Below are 12,913 nucleotides of genomic sequence, written 5' to 3'. Positions count from 1 at the left end.
TATCTTATTTGTATCTATGTGTCTCTTTCTTATTCCCTCTCTCTATCTCACCTCCCAAACATACACACACACTCTCCATATATATATATATATATATATATATCCCTCCTTCCTCTCCCCTCTTTCTCTCTCTTCCCTCTTGATATCATCTTTCCCTCACTCTCTCTCCATCTCTTCTTGTCACTCCCTCTCTCTCCACCTTTATTCCTCTATGTATTTCTTCTTTCCTCCCTCTCTCTCCCCCTCCAACCCCATATCTTTATCACCTTCTCTCCCTTGAGTCATATGTCTCCCTTTCTCTCCCACCTCCCTCTGTCTCCCCCCAATCTCTCTCAGTCTCTCTCTCTCTCTCTCTCTCACACACACACACAGACACACTCACTATCCCCTTCTCACTCTACCCTCCATCTCTGTCTCCCTCTCTCTCTCTCTTCCCCTTCTCTCCCTATCTCTCTCCTCTCCTCTTCTCTCTCTTCCCTTATCCTCTCTCCCTCACTCTCTCCTCCACCTCTATCTATTTATAACTTTGTTCTTTCTTCCCTCTCTCTCCCCCTCGAACTCCATCTCTCTCTCTCTCTCTCTCTCTCTCTCTCTCTCTCTTTCTCTCTCTCCAACTCTATCACTATCTCCTACCTCTGTACATTAATAAAAAACTTAAGAGAATCATGTACTATATTTCCTTTATTATTGTTTGTCACTTTCCTTGCTCTCATTTCTTGGATCCTTAGTTAACATGAATCTATGTTGGTTCTTAATAATATTATTTATATTATATAAATTTCACATCTTTATATATAAAAGTATTTTCATTTTAATTTTATTAAAACCTTGATCTAATTTCTTTAATAATATTACTTATATTATATAAATTTCATATTTTATATATAAAAGTATTCTCATTTTAATTTTATTATAACCTTTTTCCTTTAGATTTAATTAAAAAATGTTATAAAATTAAATTGAAATAAAATATTTTGATAGTGAAATAAGTTATGGTTTTGGGGCATGTGGTATTGATAAGCCATGGTATTGTAACAAAGCCTATTTACATGTTAATAATATCCATGGTAAAGTGGGGGTGAAGAATCTTGTCATATTGTTATAAAATATTTTGATGGTCAAATAAGTTATGATATTTGGGCATGTGATATTGATAAACCACTGTATTGTCCCATGGTATTGTAACAAAGCCTATTGGCGGGTTCATAATATCAATGGCAAAGTGGGGGTGAATATCCATGGTAAGAATCTTGTTATATTGTTATAAAACATTTTGATTTTGAAATAAGTTATGTTTTTTGGGCATGTGGTATTGATAAGCCATGGTATTGGCCCATGGTATTGTAACAAAGTATATTCACAAATTAATAATATCCATGGTAAAGTGGGGTGAATATCCATGGTTAAGAATCTTGCCATATTGTTATAAAATATTTTGATTGTGAAATAAGTTACGGTTTTTGGATATGTGTTATTGATAAGGGATGATATTGGCCCATGATATTCTAACAAAGTTATTCACAAGTTAATAACAAAATCAAAATATAACAAATTGAATTTTATTATTTTTATTACTTTAACTTTTTATTATTAACTAACCCAACATTTAAATGTTTATTCTCATTATATTATTTTTAACATTTTTTTATTACTTTTAACTTTAATGCTTATTATTTTTTATTTTTTTATTAATAATAAACCAACATTTAAATGTTTACACTCCTCCCCAATATCACTTTTAACTTCTTATTATTTTTTAATTGAGCCCATATTTAAAATTGTTTATATACTTACATTACACCTACACATCTACCCTATACTGGGTTGTGGGCCTCTCGCGCAACTATTTGAAACCACTTCTAGCTTTGGTCATGTTCTCGCGTTGTAGGGCACCTCTTGGCGCAACTATTTGAAACCACTTAGAGATTTGGTCATGTTCCTATTGAGTATGAGATGGGGGCACATGCTATAGAATATTTTAGCAAATTTTGATAATGAAATGCATTCTGGTAAGAAACTCCTAGTAATGACTCCAAATCACAAATAATTTCATAAACCCTTCCCTAAATTAATCATATAAATAAGAAAATATTTAAAATGAAATCCATCATATCTTGTGATATTTACCAAGAAAAATGATGAGGATGGCAAGCATTGGAACTTAAGATGGAAAAATATATTGTTTTCACTAGGCAAAAAATTTCAATTTATGGACCCATCATCTCCCATTAGTCAAAATTGATGCATGTCCACATGTAACAATTTATTATTGCTTAGTAATACTTGAATGAAGACCGGTCTAGCTTAAAGTTAGATACCCAAATTCTATTGGACCATAAAATCACAATGACCTATCCACTTGAATCTATAGAAGCTAGTAGGACACCATATAAGTCGAAATTGAAATTGTATCCCTATCCATTCAACACCATGCCTCCTCAGGGAATTTGCATACAATAATGCTCTAATAAAGGAAAGGATAAAATTAGGGCATCTCATTTGATTTCAATTTCTTGAGATATTAGGAAGCTTCTCCCATATATCATGCGAAATTAACAAGGCTTAAGGAATGAGCTCCAATTATCTCTTTATGGTCAATGATGGTATATCTATGATGATATTAAATACTTATATACGTATAGAATCGTCGACATCTTGTAACATGTAATGTACTCGATACCCTCTTTCCATTGTCGAGCGTCCAGGGAACTTTGGATAACTTTTTCTATACCCATTTTTTTCCTCCTTGTGCTAACTTTTTTCTAATATCACATTTATCAACATGTCAAATTTACTCATGATTCAACAAATTTGACCTATTTTTGAATATCCACCAACCCTATCCATGGATCCATAAACCACCAACTACATAAATGGATCAACTACTAGTTGACTTCATACATGAGTCGACTAGACAAATGCATAAACGAGTCTAACTATTTTTTGACTATTGGATGATTGTATACATGATCTCACAAATTATTAATCAGACCCACTATGATCTATGCTAGTCAACATCATTCAACTGCTCTATACATACTTAGGTTTCATTACCATATTTAATTCCTTCTATATGTTTCCCTTGTACCATATTTTGGGTCTGTCACGAATGTCTCATGCAAACTACCATGTTATGCAATAATTAACATACTCATTTAATGCATAATGTAGAAATTTGGTGATATAATTGCATCTGCTCAAGAAATTAAGATACATAATTCTACTCTATTGATGTGTGAAATTCAATTCACAATTTAGAACAACAATCTCAGACATGTAATAAGAAATAACACACATGCACAATATTTTTTCTAGGGAAACCCAACTGGGAAAACCCCTCAAGCCTCTTTGCATTAATCAAAAGAATATAGATGTATTACAATTGCTAGCTCAGTCTAAGCTCAACCTGCAAGTGAATAACTTATGTCTCTACTCAATGAGAAGCTCTAACCCAGACTTAGTCAATTTTTGCCTTTGCTTCAGCCCCTTATATCCTTGCGCAAATCCTAAAGAATTAGCTCCTATTTTTTAGGAATTTTCCTCCAATTGATTGCACAATTCCTAATTTTTTATCATATGACTACATGCACCACTTGTACACTCGAACTAGTTTACAATTTCTTGTTACACTGCCTTAGAATCTCCATCATAGTTGTGAACTCGAATTCTCTACAAACACTAGTTATTTTAGGTTGATTGGTCAGTTAATTTGATGATCACTGAGTTAGATTGTTGTCCCACTGCACAACTGACCTTCCACTAGTTCCTCCAACTATTTGAACTAGTTTAACAGAACTCAACTGGATATAACTGAACTAGATTACTAAAATTTAACAATCGCACATGCTTAATTAAACTCCAAGCCCTCTAACTCAACTTTATTGATCCAACTGAGTGACAAGACCCATGTCACACAATTTAATTGTATCCAAGTTGTCGACTAATGTGGAAATTCGAATTTTCTCAATTTGACCAAGGCAACGTCAAATTGAGACTTTCTTTCTACACTTCTCAACACATAAACATAAAGAAGATATACATAACATGTATGCACAATAAAATCCACAACATTAAGCATTTAAAAATACAATTAAAACACTTATATTCTATAAAAATCCACCAATTGGGTGCATACCTCAAACGTTCCTCCCAACCATAGACCACACTATTCAAAATCCCTTAGAAATGGGTCATCCTTGAGCTAGAGTTATAACTCCACAAAGGAAAATGCTCACATAGAACCGACTATGGATACATGGTTCATACCAAACAAGTGTTAGGCTAGATACCAACTCCCATTACCTTCCTAACTATAGTCTCACATCCCCCAACTTGCACAACTCAAGGTAAGGGCTTCTAGCTTAGGCTAACTAGAATGTTTCAAAAAACTATAACTTCATGGGTTCCAGCGGCCTTAAGAATATTCTAGGTGCCCCTCAGACCTCATACTATGTTATCTTACCCAACCAACTCCCCCCCCCCACCCCCCATGCTCTAACGTTAAGCAAGATGAGCAAAAATAATAAGCCACATAATTCCACCGAGGAATTCACAATGATTTACATAAGTCACAATGTTCAATGGTTATCCAAGCTCATAGCTTGACCAATCTTAGCATATCCAACAAGGAACCATGGAGAGTGATGGTCATATCATGGAAAGAATGATGGAATAATCCTCCACTACCATGGAGAATGTGGCTTATGTATGAATGTGGTATTTTTTCCAAGTCTCACATGAGGAACTCACCCCCACCACTTGTAAAATAAAATAGGTTATTAGCCTATTCACTTTTTGGACTTAATATATAACATCTATTTATAAATATGGCTCATATCATGCCTTTTGACTTTGGATTATATTCCCTAAGGTCACTTTTGGGGATATTTTATTAGTATCATTGCTTAGGAACCAAGTGATAGCTCCACCTCCTCACCTTTCCTCTTGTGGAATACTATCCCCACATATTATTATTTCTTTGTGGTCTACAACCATGGTGTGCTTTATTAGGGTGGGTATAGGCCCATAACACATATATTCGCATGGGTGTGTAGGCCCAATATAACTTATCTCACTAGCATAATAAAATATGTACAATAGATGTGAGGGGTCATCCTGGGGGTGTTAATTTCCCCTCCTTGTTATTTATGCACTATCTTTGGTGCATCACATGTACATGTAAGGTAAAAAATCTTCAACTTTGAACTCTATTTCCTTTTAGGCTCTCACTTCATGCCTTTATTCTTTAGTTGTTCTTGACTCAACCATAAAGAAAATAGGCATGCTATAATAGTTATTATGTAACATTTATTTTATCCACATAAGTTCAACTCTAAAATGAAATCATTATAAATATAAGTTTGAATTCATCAAATAATACTTATTCTTATGTGCTTTATAAAGTTAATATGTGTAATAATTTGGCCTCTAACATACCCTCATGGCTCTAGGGATATGCCATATTCGCCCTCTAGGTTTAGGGATCCCCTTCTCTGCACGAAAGTCCCTTGGGAAATCCATCGTTTGTCAAGATGTTCACATTATTGTTGAGTTGCCTCTCTCTTACAATACTCATCCTCTAGGATCAAGCATATTTGCACAATATTCAATATATAATTTTCCAAGGTGTTTCCATGGAAGGAAAGCACAAACTCATTATCGAGTATCCATTGGTAATTATTATGCAGTAATCCATGGAACCCATAGTGTTTAGTGTCATAATTATGGCCTTCTTCATGGCGTTTCCTACTTTCAACCATCTCGTTTTTATAATTCTCTCCTCCTACCAAAGTTTCGATGAAGTCCTTTGATAATGACTACTTTAATCTACAACATCTTTGTTGCACTTTTCCAATAGCTCCTAAAATGTACACACGCACACATGAGTTAGCTTAACCAATGCATTGTGTTAGCTATTAGCATGAATATTTGCATAAAAAATTGACATATACATGGATTCTCCTATGCATTTAATAATGATGTCAAACACATTCACAAATGTATTAGCATGCCTATGTGCATGCTTACCATTTTCACACTTTATAATTACTCATCCATACCTATTTAATGCAACTTTCCATTGATTTCAAAATACCATCTTCTAGGTATGCATTCCACCATGGTGAATAAAAAATTCTAGCTAGCACTTAGACACATCATCCACACACTTCCTTACTACTTGCTCAATTATTTGGATGCCCTTATTTTCATCCCAAACACAACAGCAAGGACTGTAAGCCTTTGGTTCTCTTATGTGTTGGTGAGAAAATTGCAGACCGGAATATCAATTACTATTAGGGACACCATTGGATATTTGTGTAATGTTATAGCCTTTCCATATCAATCTCTTATGGATTCACACATGGATAGCTTTCCTAGCATTCATTTCTCTACTAGGAGTATAACTCTAGGCTTGACTTGGTTATCACACATAACCAATATACACTACATGCCACCTATTTAATCATTAATACATTCAAGCATTAACAATTTGTATGCATGTGCAAGGTCCCCTACCTTTACCACACCAAGTGGTATATCATCGTCATTCCATGTGTTATTGAAGATTGCCTCATATATGAACTTTAGTTGAGGGAATTACTACCTAAATTCCCTTATCTTTAATGCAGTATAAGCATACCAAAATCATACTTGCCTAGAAAATATTAATTATTTGGCTTCTACTTGACTTTTTGCTTCATGCAGAAGCTTATAGGCTTCCTTAATTATCCCTCTACCCAACATTTAACATGCTGATATTTCTTCAGATAAATGGTTTTCATATTAGACAACAACTTCACATTTAAGCCATGTAATATATTTATCTTCTTTGGGAACAAAAATCCATCATTAGTCACTTGTTATTATGATATAACAACAATTTTACTTCATGCATAAAAATATGTTATACCTAGTCTACAACTTATCATATGCATGCTCAACAGTTTCACATGCTCTAATGCATATGTCACTATGAACCAATAATTAATTCTTAACTTGCTGATGGGAGCATATGCATTCGATCATCCTGATCTCTCCGTGACTATCTTAATGGACACATCATAATTGCTGCTACATAAATGACATTTTCTCTTTTATTGTTGCCATCTTTAATTTCTATCATTATTGTACTTAGATTCTCTTGAATTCTTGTAGAGTTTCACTATCTTTTTTTCCCTTTATGTGATCGAGATCTTGGGGGCTAAGAAATAGGACTTGTGAATGTTGATAAAGGATGGAAGGAGCATATACATATGCAAAGAAAATTAATCATGGAAACATTAAAAATACTGATACTGAGTGTAGAATATGACTTAATTAATTAAGAACCATGCAATTTTTATAACTACATTATGGAGGACCAATCTGTGCTTTTACAAAGTAAGGCTCATTCCTTCTTGAGTTACAATACCATGGGTAAATATCATGGGTGGATACCATGAGTAAATGCCATGGGTAAATACCATGGGTGGATGCAATTTTCCATTTTGATCACTCCTTTCCCCTTGGGAAGTAATGGTCCCCATTGCGTCAAGTTCCCTATAAGAAGCTTTTGTTGAATATGAGCCAATCAAAATGAGGGTTTTATGTGGCTGAACCCTAACCATGGGTTTATGGATAACCCATAACCATGTGTTGTTGAATACAAGGATTTTTTGTGTTTCACCCATAACCGTGGGTTTATGGAGGACCCAAAACCATGATGAAGATCCAAGGATAGAGAAACCTTGTAATGCTTGTGGGCCAACTACGATACTGACAGTTTGTGGCCTATAAAATGGACTTTGATGTCAAGGGTTTTGTGTGGTTGACTCATAACCTTGGGTTTATGGGTGACCCATAACCATGATGAATGAGGCTTTGAGGATAGCGATATCCCATAATGTTTGTGCGCCAACTGTGAGGGTGATAGTGAATGGCCTAACAAGTGGACCTAGAGATAGTTCACTTGCCGATTTTTTTGATAGAAATATAACAACTTATTTGGTGGCTTATCTTTGTAAATTATCACGGAACACCTCATAAGTAAGTAAAGTACGCCTAGGAGTATGATTCCTGCCCTCTTCCTTTGAAAGGGCAATGCCTTATCTGCAGATACCTTAGCAGATGCCTTGAGATTACTTGAGCCTTTGTTGGCAACTATAGACGTGGATTTAAGCTCGCTACAAACCAGAGTGGCAAAGTTTGAAGATATTTCTATAGCACTAATAAAGCACATGGATGGAGCTATAACCATCACTTTAGCAAAATATAAGCTATTAAGGCCATGTAGAAAAATAGTCGCATATGTCAAAAAGTAAATCCCCTCATATAACTCGTGAGTGACCTTTGTTCTTGTAAAGTATGCCTAGACACTAACCTAATTGCTTAGCTTGTAGTGTCGAATAATATCAATATAATAAAGTACAATCACACTCAAACATGTCCTATCAGTTGTATTGTGGGCATATGGAAGAGCAAACTTAAACCTGAATATCTTTCTACATGAACCTGACAGGTATTTATCTATGGAATGTGATGAAATGAGACCCTCTCCATACTTGGTAAATGTATTTTCACCAAAAACTTGATCAAGCATGGTATATGTGACCGAATCCAACACCACCTCTTGTTACTCCGCAATTGGAATGAGCTCCTCGTTGGGCCACTTTCGATTAAAAAAAGGCATAGTGTTGGAGATCTTTGGTCTCCTTGTGCATACTCTTGGCAAGCTTCTTCTCACCCGACACAAATACCACAAATTCCTCATTCATATAAACCTCCATATTGTCCTCATTCTTACAAGGAACTATATAATTATACATCCTCGATATCAAATCATGTCTGCTATGAAGCTCTATGGTCACTAACAAGCCTTGGCAATATTGGTGCTAGCTAGCATAAAACTTGAAGACGTTATGTTCTACTTTCAACACCAAGGGAGTATGGTTTCCATATCCAGTACCTAATATACTACATTTTTTCTCAAAGATCTCGTACAGGCTAGGGATATATTCTAGTTTTGTTGTTAGAAAGGTGATGTAGAAGAAATCGATGTAGCAATCTTGAGGGCCTACGGACAAGGCCATCTAAAGGATGATATTCTCGTTGGATATTCTAGAAATTAGCAGGAGCTTTCCATCCAATGAGATTTCTAGCAGACCTTCGATCTTGGCCCCAACAGTCTAAGAAATAATAGGATTGAGGCCACCATCGATAGGTTTTCTCATGGAAGAGAGATCCCATATGAGGGCTTGTGATTCATCTCTAGTAGTGCAGATGTCGCATCGACTATGGGGTTCCAAAGAAATGGAATTAACATTTGCTTGGTGCCTTTGGAGCTCTGTGATAGGTAGGGTTGGATATCTAAGATCTAAGACTATAACCTTGGGGCTTTCCATGATGATGGTAGCCATGTATCTGGGATCCTTATTATTCCAATCCAATTTGTCTAGGGGAGTATAGGGCTGAGAGATCTCATATATAATTCTAGAGTGATCTGTGTCCCTTAAATCAAGGACCATAACGGACTCATCTGCATGGACATAGGAAAAAACATAGGCACGCCTCGAGGAAGTGTCATAGACCTCCTTGTCATAGTAAATCAGTTATGTGTTGATAGCCTCTTTGTCAATGTACTAGATGGTGTAGGTGGTATCGATGGTGGAAGTGTCGATCCTCTTGAGTTATTTCTTATTGTAATCAAAGGAATTGAGATGTACGCATAACTATTTGTTCTTGAAGAAGCTCTTCATCTTGATGTGGTCCCCATAAATGTGCCAATATGCAGATATAGTTGGAGGAGGTGGCCAGGAGGTTTGATTTCTGGATTTCATCATACGTCAGCCACTTCAGGACACCCTTCGTGCCAGTTCCATAGGTGAAGAGGATGTCCAAATAAATAAGGGTGAATGATGTGATCTTGGTTGTGTCGACGCACTTCTTGAAAAATCCCTTGACTTCATCCCGCAAGGAGAAAGAGACCTACGCAGAGGTCATGGGTTTGAATCCAAAGGCCCTTGAGACATGGAAGGATGAAGGAGATATACTGGAAGAGCTCCACATGATGCTCAATGTAACCACCTCCTCCCACACTTACCCAAGTTCACCAGCCCACTAGGGTAAATATGTGACGAAGAGTTATTATGATATGACAAAACCTCCTAGGTACAATTAAGGAAGTGGAATCAATAAACTAAAACTTTAATGACCTTCCTCAGGAGCTACAGGACCCCCAAGATTTGAACAACCACTCCAAGTGCCCAACCCCTGAGCTAACTTGTTATTTTAGTGATATGGACTCCCAATTGCTTACATAACAAGGTCCAATGAATGTAACCCTCCAGTCACATGGTTAACCCTACCTCCCAACAACTTTAGTCTAGAACTCCCAGTTCTTTGCATGCGACCCCAGAATTTGGGCCACTTTTTCAGTACTAGGATCCATACCTCTGCCCATAACTTAACAAAACTTTCCAGAATAATAAATGACACTAGGAAAAAGCCATTAACACAAAACTTAGACAATAACTTGACCTAACCAGGCCTAACCATGACAAACATTTCGTCAAACACATTGTGAACATGTAATATATAGGTCATAAATTCATATCTGAACATAGGGGTCTCATACTTATCTGAGAATCATCAACAAGGTCTAATGGTGTCTCATAATAGTTTCAAAAACATCTATTAGGTCAGGCATTCAATAATAATTCATTTACCAATCAAAACATGTTAAGAGTGATAATTAGAATTTTCCATGAAACAATGTGTATAACCAACATATAAACAAAACAATAACAATGATAGAACATCCATCAAATCCACATAATAATAAGTATAAATACTTATGAAGTAGAAGAGGAAAATATCTCTTATTAAAATATGCAAATCCAACCAAGTCAAGGACTTCCACATGCCGCCCGACCATTGATTGGGTTGAACCAAATATTTCTTTCATCCAATCACCCCTGCTCCATATTCCAAGCATGAATGTGGGATCTCATGGAATAAACCAAGAAAAACCAAACCAGGGCTTCCAAAGGCCAAACTACCTAAACCCTTAACCAATGATTCCACCTCATCGTCGGACATCATTAACCATCACCAGATTGGTCTCTACCAAAGTTGTTCAGGGTTCACGAGCATTTGTTCCAACCCAGCTCCAGGACTAGTAACTCAACCCATAGTTGTCACAGGGCTCCAGAGCGTTTGTCCAACCAAGGCTTTCAGGACTTGTGTTGTTCTAAGGCTTCTAGAGCATTTGTCCAACCAAGGCTCCAGGAACTAGTAACTCAACCTATAGCCATGATCTGAACTTAAACAAGAATGCAAAAAATTATAGATATAACCATAAATACAAAAATGCAGCAGCAATAACACTTCATTTCATTAATATCAAAATACTGAAATATGCTTACAAACAAAATGGAAATAAACTAGCTCGGGCAATGGTAGCTTATCTTTGAGAAGAGATGCGGCAGCTACATACCAATGAACTGTGTTATAATGAGGCTTAAAGGCCTATTTGTTATTGAGAAACAATGGAAAACCCTAAACATCCAAAAACCTAACGCTAGGAGATGAAGTGCCAAAAATGTGGGCCCCGTTTGGGTAAATTGGTACATCAACTTCCCAGGGTCGTAACTTTGGCATACGATATCCGTTTGGCTATCATAATACCTCATTTCGAAGATCTTGAAGAAGAGGCTGAAAAAAAATTGCTAAAAATATTTTGGACTTTTCCAATCTCTCTGTTTTCCTTAAAAACATCTTTTAGTCCCTCAAAACGGCTCCGAAGGTTTAGGACCCGAAAAACTACCAAAAATAGTAGGTTGTGCTACAATTAAGGAAACTAAAAATAAACAACAGTGGGGGCCCAAGTGGAATAGGCCGGTGGCCACCAATATCCACCTGGATCAAGCCATAAGGAACATGAGCACCAATAAGAAAAAATCAAGTGGGAAACCCACAACACCATGGTTATCCGAGAAATGGCAAGGTTAGGGAAAACCATTGTTAATCTAGGAAATCCTCCATGCCAATGACAGACCATAACCAAACAACCACATTTATAAAACATGCATGCCAAAACTAGCAAGGAAATCATACATGCAACTTGATACCTACAAAGTAATCTTGTTACAGTTGTTTATCTCGTTGTCCCCTTGCACTTTCCTGATTTTCCTTCTCCTTCTTTCTCCAAATCCAAAGTATGCCAAAATACTCCAAGAGTGCTCTAAGAAAACTCTAAGTGTGCAAGAGTATGAGAGAGAGAGAATAGAAGAGAGCTCCAAGCTAAAACTAACAAAAGGTTGTGAACTAATCCTCGGAAGCCTTTTTATCATTGAGGCCTCTATTTTCTTCATTTTCCTTCAATTTCCTTAAATTTTCCTCACATGCAATTATGTGACCTTTCACCTTAAAATAAATGCCAATTAATTCCTCTTTGTCTTTGCTAATTTTGATAGCCATTTATTAATCACCAGTGATCCTCATCGCTATGTTTTTTTCCCAACATTCAACTTGGAATACATGTCCCGTGACCTTGACCTTATTTTCCTTTATTAACTTTATTACATGGATTTTTAACTGGGGCTATTACAGAACCCTCCCCCTTGGGGGAGCACCGTCCTCGGTGTTCGATGACACTTATAAACCTGCAAATACATGTTTCCAATGGAGCTTTATAACACGACCAGATACAACATTTACATAATATCATATTATTGAAGACATAACAAACATATCATGAACACTGTACTTCTTATTTGAGCTTTATAACACATCTCATGTGGTGTTCACAACATACATATGCATATATCGACATAACCAAAACACTACATCAAGAACATATACCAAAAGACATCCGCTCAACCAACAAATAGAGAAGGATACTTATCCAGGTGGATATTGGTGGCCACCCGCCAAT

At 36.2% G+C, this 12,913-nt stretch overlaps 1 pseudogene; it reads right to left on the bottom strand.

Moving 5' to 3' along the window:
• Positions 1-9,068: 9,068 nt before the first annotated feature.
• Positions 9,069-12,913, bottom strand: part of LOC149254449 (WD repeat-containing protein LWD1 pseudogene) — a 40,108-nt pseudogene continuing 36,263 nt past the window's right edge.

Source organism: Pinus tabuliformis, chromosome 7, assembly GCF_031772625.1.
Source record: "Pinus tabuliformis cultivar Carrire ecotype Pingquan chromosome 7, CPIR1, whole genome shotgun sequence".
NCBI lineage: Eukaryota > Viridiplantae > Streptophyta > Pinopsida > Pinales > Pinaceae > Pinus > Pinus tabuliformis.
The sequence above is the reverse complement of the archived record's forward strand: the minus strand, read 5'-3'. Positions and strand labels throughout refer to the sequence as shown.